The sequence below is a fragment of the Mustela nivalis genome (assembly GCF_964662115.1).
Source record: "Mustela nivalis genome assembly, chromosome: 2".
NCBI lineage: Eukaryota > Metazoa > Chordata > Mammalia > Carnivora > Mustelidae > Mustela > Mustela nivalis.
Genome location: NC_139021.1, coordinates 75,995,672 through 76,007,476, shown reverse-complemented (window position 1 = coordinate 76,007,476; position 11,805 = coordinate 75,995,672). Strand labels below are relative to the sequence as shown.

The 11,805-nt window shown below is 38.3% G+C and overlaps 1 long non-coding RNA gene across 1 annotated transcript; it reads right to left on the bottom strand.

Annotated features, from left to right (window-relative positions):
* Positions 1-10,354: 10,354 nt before the first annotated feature.
* LOC309854452 lies at positions 10,355-11,189 on the bottom strand. Its single transcript, XR_014306243.1, has 2 exons — positions 10,979-11,189; positions 10,355-10,407 (listed from the first exon to the last, which is right to left on the bottom strand). It is a non-coding gene; the product is annotated as an uncharacterized lncRNA (long non-coding RNA).
* Between the last annotated feature and the right edge of the window lie 616 nt (positions 11,190-11,805).

Here is an 11,805-nt window from a genome sequence, read left to right as displayed (position 1 = left end):
AGAGGTCATCAGTTTTAGGAGGGGAATTAAAAAAATTATTTAATAATAAATAATGTATTTATCTGATTCAAATGCAAAGGGCACAAAGGAAATATAATGAAGTCTGAGCACTATTGAACTGATGATCATTATTTATGCTCTGCATCTACTCAATGTTAAAATTCTTATTCTTCCAGAGGCATCCAGAATTATTTTATGCACATTGGAGCTAATACACATGCATAAGTACACATAGAAATTTCTGAAAATCTGCTGGATTACAAGTTTTTGGTTAGTTGGAGTTTATAATCTATTAAGCTTTTAAAAGGGGAAAAAAACCCCACAAAACAGTATGTTCCCAGGCAATCAGAAACTCCCGATTTATTTCTTCAGTTGTTATATAGTAAATCACCCGAGGTATCTGCACAATAAAATACAAAGAACCTTAATGTTTAACACGTAGCAAACGCATTAATGACCCTCTTTCTGTGCAATATGCAGTCATAACATTTATTCAAAATGTGATCCATGAACTTGCAGCATCAGCATCGTCTGAGAGTTTGTTAAAAATGCCCAATCTCATACCCAAACCCAAAACTAGTCAATCAGAATCTGACTTTTGCCGAGATACCTTCTCTCAATTCGTTTTATCTTTCAAGCTTTCTTCTTATGTATAGGCATTTCCCTGCCTCAGGCTCACCTATTTTCTTCTTCTCTAATTTTAGGAGATATATTTACTTATGGTATGGAGAAGACGATGATAACAATGCAGAGCTTGGTTGGACAACATCAGCAGAGGCTCAGTTTTATCTAGAGAACACCTGAGAAATGATAGATGCTCTGGTCTTGCCAGGAATCAGGGACCATGTTTATTCATGCTTTCATATGGATTCATTACAGGGAGTATTGGATAAAAATTTTTGGCAGTCATTATAGTGACTCTTATGAGACGGAGAGATGAGATAGAAAGAAAAAATCAGCACTCCTGCCCCAGGCTTAAGAAAAAGTCAAATAGCACAATAATATACAGACTGTGTTGTACTTTCATTTGTTTCCTTAGACATCAATAAATGTCAGTACTGAAAGAAACTTCCTAGGTCTTATTTCATGGCCGTCAAGCATTCCACCGAGCAGGTAAGCCCTCATTTAATAAAACAGACCCCTTTTGATAGACATTTGGATTATTTTAAAATATTTTACTATAACAAACAATGTACGCATGAAGGTCTGTCTATAGAGAAGAAGAGAGTGGTTAGGTCAAATGACATGACTGCTTGCAATTTTGATAGCATTGGTACTCTGTCCTCCACAGATATGTAATTTACACTCTACATGAGTGAACAAGGTAGTTTGTGACACCTTGTTCAATAAGAATGTGCTATCAAACCGGAATTTTTCCAGTCTGAACTGTGAAAAGACAGAGTTTTAATTTATGGTTTTGTTATGAAAAATAAAAATATGGCCATATGTTTTATTTATGAACCATTTACTATTCTTGTCCTATAAACTACCTATTCTAATCTTTTGCTTATTTTTCTATTGGGTTGTTGGCCTTTCTCTTAAAAATTTGTTGGAATACTTTACATTAGGGATTAGATTTTTAAATGTCATATAAATTAACTTTTTCCCCCAATTTGTTATCCTTTGACTCTTCTTATGGTTAGTCTATCTATCTACCTATCATCTATCATTACCTATCATCTATCTCAACAGCTTTTATAATAATGTTTAAATATTTTATATCACTGAATTAATCTCTTCCTTAGAATTATAGCTATTTCAATTCTAAGATAGTAAAAGAATTTTCACATAATTTATTTCTTGTTCATTTGTGGTTTTATTTATTTACTTTTTAGTTTGTGATCCATTTGACTTCACCCTCTTTCAGTATGGGGGATACCGATTCAACTTACTTTTTTCCCCTCAGAGTTTCTCAATTATCCAAATTCTATTTATTGAATGATACATTTTTACACAAAGAACTCCCAGAAGCCACACTCAGATATTAGTATTAATATTATTAAGTGTATTTTGGTGAGGCACCAAAAGAAAGTCTCAGACCATTTGGATATGAAGCCATATTTGTAAATCATAACAAGGAGGCTCAGTCTGCAAGTGAAGGGGAGATAATTTTTTTTCTTAATGAATGGGATTCAAATGATTTGTTGGAAGCCTACCCTTTATTTGGAGAAAGCAGCTATTCCCCAGAAGAGGCTCAGTAATATATTTGCTGATTGGTTCTTATTGAAAAGAAATAATACTAGCAAATTTATATAGTGACTACTTACCCCTCAAATGATTCTTTGAGCTTTCTATGGGTGATAGGAGTAGTATAAGTGTTTTCTGAATTAGGACCAGTTGCTGGGTAGATGGAGTAGCAGATTTGGGAATGTTCAAAAGAATGTTCACAAGACTCAATAACGTGTAGGTAGTTTTCCCAACAATCTGATAGCACTAATATCATCCTTGGACACTTATTCCTTGGACTGGGTAGCACAGTTGACTCACAATGATGGAAAGCAGGAGTTTATGTACTTGTTTTCTAGCAGAACTCCTAGCTGAGTATTATCACCATCAGTTAACAATAGGCTAATTGTCAACATTATCTCAACATGCATGGAAAGTGTTCAAAAATATTGATACTTAGACCCCATCTTTGATTAAACCACTCAAACTCAGCACCTCTGATTTTAAGTCCAGAGCTTCTCCTCTTCCTCTGTATCATAAGATGCTTCAACAGAATGTGACAGAAGAAAACATGGGCATGAGCAAGGTGAGGAACAAAGATTGGATCATTGGGCACCAACATAGTTCTAGAGACTCAAGGGACTCCACGAGATGGCAGAAAGATGCAAAATGGGGCAGGGAAAGGATGCTGAAGATAAACCTCATATTTCAGCATTTCCCTCCTCTATTTACAAGGGCAGGTAGGACATTGCAACTTTGTATGTGATGGAGAAAATTGTTCCTTACTGGAGGACAAAGTGTAGAACAAGTATCTGACTTTTCAGAGAAAATTGCTGATGTTCTCTATACTTTGTTTTTCAAATGGGGTGCTTCCTCAAGGGGTGACCATTCCCCATATATAGCCCTATAAATACCCAGAGGCTTTTTAATGCCACAGTTCTGAGGACATGTTTGGGTTTTCTGTAGGACCTGACGATGCCTCTCATTTTCTTGCAGAAAAATAATGAAATCTTGCTAATTCATAATTCACAGCCTGGAATATTTGCTAAGATTTTGGATGCTATAAACAAGGGCTTATCTTGGCTTTCCAGCTTATATTTATAAGGAAGTCTCTAAAACATTTTGCAAACAGTACTTGGGCCTAAGAAACAGTTTAAATCATGTCATTCCTGGCAGGTCATTGCCTTGTCTCAAGGATCAACCCAGTGTTGTGTGCCAAGTAAACATTTATAACACACAATTGTAAGCATTTAATGAGGCTGAAGAGGTTTTTGATTTTAAAAGATGGCCAATCATTAGATCTGTATCTCATTACAAACCCATTCAGAGAAGCACAGGGTTGAGGTAGCAGTAGAGCTTCTGAGCTAAGCCCTTTATCTGGTTGGTGCAGAGCTGGGGAAGCTGTAGGTGAACTCTCAGGTGGGCTTCTTAGACTGTTCTCCAGTCATGGGGTGAGTGACTTCTAACTGCGGTGTAGCTGCAGGAGTCTCTTTCCCAGTCCTCTCCTGTAGCTAAGCCTCTCCCAATTCTACCCTTCCTAGTTCTGTTCCCTCTGATATCTGGGTCAGTTCTGTGGGCCCTCAGCAGTGCATCTTCCACAGCCAGTTTGTCTGTTTAGTGGGAAGCTTTTTCTTCTTGTTCCCCATTACAGGTCCTATATCCTTAGTCCACCATAAAAACTGAGGAACCTTATCATTCTTCTGAAATGCTGGAAATGGATGCATCGCAGTGTCTGGGACTGGTCAGAACTACATGGATCTGGCATTTTTTTTTTTTTTACTTTGTTCTAAGACTCATGCCATTTATGGGGCTGGCAGAATGCAGCAGCTTATAGAGTGGTGTGTTAAATAACAGTGTAATAAACAGGAGAAGAAATCCATTTAGAAAGGAAAAGCATAGTCACATGTAAGATAATTTTGATGAGATTCCTATTTAATAATTTCGTCTCCTATTCATATGATCCCTCTTGGCAATGAGGATGTAGATTCCTCTCCCTCATCAGATTATGAACTATGAAAGTAAGGATTTCTTTTTTAATTTTGTATCCCCATCACCTAACATACATCCCATCATATAGCTAATTCTCACTAATTATCTGTTCAAGAATAAGTGAAAGCATGGCCTGGCATATATATATATATATATATATTTTTTTTTTTTTTAATTTATTTTTTTAATTCTCAAGTCTGAATGTTGGATGCTGCCATTAGCTACAAGGTCCTCCACATTCCCTGTGGATTGGCTGAGAAAGTTAACAAAATGCCCAGTCTGGAGAAGCTATTCAATCAATTTTAAATATTTACATTTCTACCATTCCTGGTGGATGAACAGTTTGGTGCATGAACAGACATTTGGCCCCGGGTATCTTATATACATTAGTGACTTTAGTCGGGTCAACGACTTAGGAAGTAGGTCTTCCTCTCCCTGATTCACAGAGGATAAAACTGGGACCTAAGGAATAACATCTAAAGGCCATATGGTTGTTATGGAGCAGAAACAATTCAAAGATGTAGAAAAGAAAACTCTTGCTTGGCATTACTCCTGCACCTGAGGATTGATTGATTGATTGATTTATATTTATGTTATGTCAGTCACCATACAGTACATTATTCGTTTTTCATGTAGTGTTCCATGATTCATTTGCTGTAGAACACCCAGTGGTCCATGTAATCTGTGCCCTCCTTAATACCCATCACCAAGATCACACATCCTTCCCACTCCCCTCCTTTCTTCCTTTCTAAAACCCTCAGTTTGTTTCCTGGAGTTCATAGTCTCTCATGTTTCATCTCCCTCTCTGATTTCCCCCTTACATTTTTCCCTTCCTTCTCCTAATGTCTCCCATGCTATACCTGAGTTTTTAAGGGCAGCCATGGGCTTTTTTTTCCCCTTGGAGGGCAGGGAAAGGGGAGGGAAGGACAGATGGGAAAAACCGAGTGAGGGACCCACAGTGCCCTCTGCTGATACCAGTCACCCCTCGCACTGGCTCTTCCTACCTGGTAGCTGTGGCTTTCAAGGTAACACTCGGTGAGAATATTTGAGAAATCACTTGTAGGGTGATAATCTACAGAATGTGATGTAATTATTGCTCGCGAAGGGCAACTCTGAGGAGTGACAAGGGCTCATATTGAAGTAGTTTGTGAAGAGGACTTGAACGCTATACCAGCTGCATATCCCTGGCTTCCTCCCAAGAGCTCCTGATGGGATATTCTCCATGATTTCTAAGACCACCTGGAGTTATTAGTCCCTTGAGGACCCCCATAAGACTCATTATTATCATTTCCTTTGCTCCCCAGGTGCCTTAACTCCGGACCCTATTTATTGTGAGATGAGAAAATCATGCATGTGCAGGTTTTGTTTTAGGTGGTCATAAAATGCTATTACTGCTGATCCCTGAATATAAATGACATAAAAAAGCTATTTCTTAAAGGCAGTAAATCTAATGTCTATGTAGTTCAAGAACCAGAAATCTGAACCCTACTTTTTGGCTAACTCAAAATTGTTGTCACTGCGATCATCAGAATGTGGCTTGTATGCTTTGTCTTATTACAGTAAATTCTGTTAATAGTTTATAAATCTTTAATTTGCTTTTCCTTTTAGAGTTGAGTTTTGAGGCAACTTTAAAACTTTGTTAATAAGGAGACAAGAGTTGTGTTTCATACAAGAAATAAGTCTTTGAGTCACTGGCATTTCTTTCCATGTATCTTTTCCAACACTGGAGTATTAGAAATATTTTTAAAAATATTTGTGTAATAAAGGTCTATTTCTAAAAAAAATGGCATCAATGGGAAAGATATGAAATTTATGTAGAGAGAATTTGAAAATAAATGTAAAAACTTTTCACTAAGGGCACACAAAATAATGGGCTGAGGATGTGATCATTTTTAGTAATATTACACTACTAGTGTAATATTTCTAACTTACTACTCCATGTACACTTTACATTTTTAAATTTTTTATTAACATGAATTCATTATAGAACAAGTTGCTGCACTTACATTAAAGCTATTTATTTATTTATTTATTTATTTTACCAGTTCTCCTTCTTTCATGGAAAATTTGCTTCTGAATATAATGAATAAAACCAGAGGTAATTATGCTAATTATGCTAATTTTGACATCTGTCAAGATTAGTAAGTGTGTACCATTTATAAAGCTGCAGTACTTCTTCCTAAGAGATAGAGGGTTAGAAGAGGAAGGAGAGGTGAAGAAAACCATCTTTGCCTTTCTGCTGTGTCTGAAGGCCATGCACTTCACATACTTCGTCTTCTGTAACCTTCCTCAGAGCCATTCTTGGGCAAGTTTCCCATCTTCCCTTTGAGGGAAAACTGGAATCCAGGCACCTGTTTGATACCAAAACCCACTTATCCTACTCTTCCTCTATGCCTTTATGGGATGCTTCTCTAAAAATATTTGATGGAGAAAGGGGAGTAATAAGAATTCTAAGTGAAAGTAACTGTTAAGTTCAAAATAGTTAAAGTAAACCTGAATTTTACAGTGGGGCTTGATAATAGTTTACTTATCTATGTTTTAACAGAAAGTTAAAGAAAACAGATGGTATAAACATAATAATTGCCATGTAACAGAAAATGTTGGCAAGCACATAAAGATCAGCCATTAAGTCTGAGGAGAAAGAAGAAAAATTAGACAATACCTGAGTTAGGTTCTATATGAATTGTAGGGTCAGTGGTATTTTGGTTTAAATGCGGGTTTTAGTCAACTTTTGCATCTCTTCTCCAATCTGATGAAAGCCATGGCAATTTCCTCCAAAAAATGTCTACTGAGACTTATTTCTTTTTGCATAAACATTTTTTGATGTGGTGACTGATTCCCTAAAGTTCTTCAGTGACCCTCTTCTGTCACCTTTTCCTGGGCTCCAAGGGTCAACATGGAAAACTTCTTAAGTGTCAACAGATATCATTCTCTAAAATATTGGCTGAATTTTGTGGGTTTTTTCTTTTTGGAATTTTGCAAGGCTTGCAAAGATAAACAAATATTTCATTAATACCCAAACTATAGCAGGGTCTGTGTTTAGGGCAATAAAAAGATACGGCAATACTAACAGTTCATGTTTATGTAGTGCTGAAAGATGGTTTCTGTATAATACAGATATCTCCTTATTTATCACCACAACCTCACCATGTAATAACATATAAGTCCGTGGCTTGCTAGCCCAAGAAGAGGGAAACCAGAATTTGAATCCAAGAAGTCTGACTCTGGAGTATATGATCTTCATTATGATACTCTTCTAGGCTGGTTCAAAACGCATTTTCATACACAATTAATGAGTTTGTTAACTCATCTGCTATGGATGGTTGGAGTTTGGGCCTTTGTGGCTGTTCCCTTTTAAATATTACAAATGAAGAGAATTAAAATTCAGTTATCTGAAATTCCAAAATATCTAGATTCTTGCTGCACATGTGACTGACCGGATTTATTAGATTTTTATGAGGTGTTGGGCTTTGAATGCCATAGATGGTTATATAAAGAGGGTGTAAAATTCCCAGGTGGACCAGTATGTGGACCAGTGGGTGTTCTGTTTAACAATCTCCATATGCTCCTTGGTCTTTGCATAATAAACACGGAAGTGGCATTAATACATTTTAAAATGACAGATAATTTTAATAGGACATTAACAGATCTTTTAAAGTTAAGTTCAGAATTATGTCCCTTAGTAAAAAAGAAATAATAACTCTTCTATAAATACTTCTAGACTCTTGGCTTGAACCCAAAAACAAAGCCTCCACTTCAGCACTGGGAGATACATGAAAGTGTTTAGAGCACACAGCTCTAGGAGCTCATCACCAAGAATTGGTCTGCAAGATTTTTAGAAGGGCAGGCTGTTTGTAAACTTCTTTTGTCTTAGCTGGCAATATGCAAAAAGTCCTTTTCCCATGGCTAAATGATACTTGAGAAAGGAAAACGCGTGGTAAATCTGGGTATATCTACTTGAAATACAAATGACTTGCTTATTTCTGCATAAGCATCATATACCACTTATAGGAGAAAAACTGAATTTACAAATAGACATAGGAGCAGGTTATTTATTTATATTTTATTTTCTTATTTCCCACTGGGAGTTATTACTCAAACACTGTGTGTTTACCTTTCTTGTAATACCTGTCATCCTTCCTCGTACTTTAGATGGCAGTTTATCCACCTCTGTTACATTCTTAGCTTCTTTAGGGTGCTTATCACATCTTTATTTATCTTTGAACATTCTTCCTATGCCCTGCCCCTTCTCCTGAGCCAATTTCCGCTCCACTTGGGATCTTGTGCTCACAGGTGCACCATGAATATTTATGAGATTAAATTGGATGGTCTGATACCAATTTGGGAGTTTTTTGACCCATTACTACAAATTCTTCAAAATATTCCTTTTCCCACTTGAGGTAGTGAAGCCTTTGGATAACGTCTCGCTTCTTGCTTCTAAGAGTATGAAGACCAAGGCTGTTACTTCCTCCTGATTTCGTGTGTCTGTCCTTGATTATCACTATCATTGTGGTCTCTTTCTACTTACTCATATTTGACACACCGGGTCTTGGTGGTCTTTATAACATGGCCTCCACTGATTCCCATTTTGCTTAAAAAGGCATTCATCTAAATAAGAAAGTGTTTGTTTTTCTAGCGAGCTAAAGAGCACAGAAATTTGGAGCCTTTTTATTGTGAAGAGTTGTGATGAGCTGATTCGTGAGAAGGATGTCACAACTGTGGTATCTCTTTTCAAAACAACTCTTCTTCCATGTCCTAGTGCTTTGGTATAGCTCCTCTTACATGCCTCCCTCCCTCCCTTCTTTTTCTCTTCTTCTCTTCCTTTTCCTTTCTCTTCTCTTTCTCTCCTTCATGGAGAAAACCATTCAACATGCTTCAGGTTGTGATTTCATTTTAGAATATTTTACTGATTTACATTTTGATGTATTAGGGGTTATGTAAAAAAAAAAATTGGGGGGGTTAAAATGTTCATATTATTTCCCTATTTTTATATTATTTTCATTTTCATATTAAAATTGTTCTAGATAGGTCCAAAACAGAATGCAAAATTCACCTGAAACTTTAAAGAAATTTTCTTCTAAGGCATCTTTGGATGGTATATCCAGAAAGACTAGAAGCACAAGATCTCCCTCCCTTCCTTTTACTTTTCTGTCTTTAGGGATATTTCTGTGACTTTTTTTCTTTTTTCTTTCTTTCTTTCTTTTCTTTTCTTTTTTTTTTTTTTTATGAGAGAGAGAGAGAAAGCAGGGGGAGGGACAGAGGAAGAGAGAGAATCTTAAGCAGGCTCCTTGATCGATCCCACAATCCTGAGATCATGATCTGAACATAATCAAGAGTCAGATGCATAACCAACTGAACCACTCAGGTGCCCCTTCTGTGCTATCTTTGAGAAGCATTCAAAACCTCTCTATTAATGCAAACTTTTCTTTAGGATCTTACCACCTTCAGTTTGTGTATCTCCGATTCTTGGTAGAATCCCAAAGCCCAGCCAATCTCTGGAGAGCCATGGGAGTGGTGGTCAGTGGGGGTAGATGGGCAGAACACACAGTGGTTTGCTGGTGTGGAACCTGTGCTGAACTGGAGAACATTAGAAGGGCTCTAGAGAGCCAATTTTTAGCACTTCCTCCTCACTCCTTTGTCAGTGAAATCAAGTAGGTAGCTTGAAGTTGACCATGGTGGGAGTTACCTACACTACTGAAACTGGCAAGGGCTACAGATCAGTGTTTTTTTTTTTTTTTTAAAGAACTAGTTGTTAAGTATGTACCAGCACACCCTGTAAGGTTGATGCTTGGTTTAGGTGTCTTTCTTATTATGCTTTGTACGTTCCTGCTGCACCCTCAACCACTATTATGCCTTAGCCTCTGGGGATAAGGGAAGCAATCAACCTTTGCCCCAGGTTTCACAAATGGCTTGGTTATTAATCAAGTGGTCATTTAGCTTCATTCCCTTTGTTCAATGCCATGCTTGCAAGTGTGGAAATGTTAGCTCTAGACAGAACCATAGATAAGGAAGCGAAAGCCCAGAGTGATTAATGACTTACAAGGTTACAATTCTAGTTAGAAGCAAAACTGGGACAAGAATTCAGGTTTTCTAAGTCCAGGTAGGTTTTGTTGCTATTCTTCAACTCTGCCTCCCATAATTTAAAAAATCCTCAATCATAAATGTTCCATTGTAATTAGCTTCAGAAAACATTGCAGGCTACAGAGTAAAATGCTAGTTTTAATAATATTGATCTTTGCTTCTTTTTCTCACCTGAAAAATAAGATACATTAAAAGAAATAGAAGATGTACAAGTATTGGTAAAACAGAATAACAAAACAAAGAAAAAAACCCAAAGCTTGAACTAAATTAATTTGTGTTGAGACACATACTTTAAGCCATTTACCATCTTTATCTGTCTACCTTTTAAAGGCACGTCTAAATCCAGTTCTCATGACTTTAAACCAAAACGATATAATTTCCCTTGTTATTTTAATGGTTTCTTCCAAATTACTTGTTTAGCAAGAAACAGATAGAGGGCAGCATGGGACCAGCGTGCTAGCTGCCCTTTCGGAGAACAGGACTGCATAAGTTGCACATTGGAAGAGGTAGCCAAGACAGAGAGAAGTAGCAGGCATACCCCGCACCCTCTCCCCCACCTCTCCAGAAAGCAATGCTGCGCCTCTTGCTCATTGTTTAAGAAGAAAAGGGGGAACTTGGAGACACAGCCAATGAAGGATAAATGAGTGCTCTGCTAGTTCAAAGTCAACGTGCAGATTGGACAGAGGAAGCGTGCAGAGCTCAGAAGGTATTCTTTTTAGAGGGTACAAACAAGAGAACTTGCCTGGCCGAAGGGGTTTTTGCAGGCCCTCCCAGCTTCAGTAATTGGATAGGTTTGGCAGCCTGAAAGAGGGGTTTGTGGTTCCTGATGAATGCTTCCCTTGCACCCGGGCGTGATTTAGCGTGCGGCTGAATAAACACATCGCGGGACGGGAAGGTGATAACCAGCAGCCTCAGCAGAAAGAGAGAGCCTATAAATATGCCAGGGGGTCAATAGGAGTGATTTCATTCTGCCTTCACAGGACTGCTGATGAGGTCTGACAGGGCAGCTCTGCTTCATTACTGCATCACAATGCTGAAGGGAGTCTGAAGGGCAGAAAGAGCAATAGCCAGCGGCCCCAGCAGCAGGCTGTCACCTGAGCTGCCGCTCCCAGGAAGGCCAGGCGAGAAGACGGGCGGGCGACAATAGGCTGGGGCTAGGACTGCAGGCTGGGGCTTCCTGCACTGGCTGCGCTCTCCTTCTGTCTGTCTCCTGTCTCTGTCTCTCTGTTCTCTCCCACTTCTCCTCCCTCCATTTCCGTCCCTTTGCTATTTTGCTCTTTCTAGAAAGAATCCTTTCTCTTGCCGGCGGAGCATTTGTAACAAAGGAAAGACAGTCGACCGAGATGCTGGAGCGGAGAGCAGAGAGCTTTTAAGTGCTGGAGTGTTAGGATCCCAACACTCCGGTGAGGCTAACAAGGAGAAAATACTGGGGGAGTGTGTATGCTGACCTGTTCAGAGGCAAGGAAGAATCTTTCTAGGGAAATCACTACTACAACAATGCGGGAGCTGAATTAGGGCTATTCTCCTGCACCTCATGTTCCCTTTACTTCAGGACAGAACTAAAACATT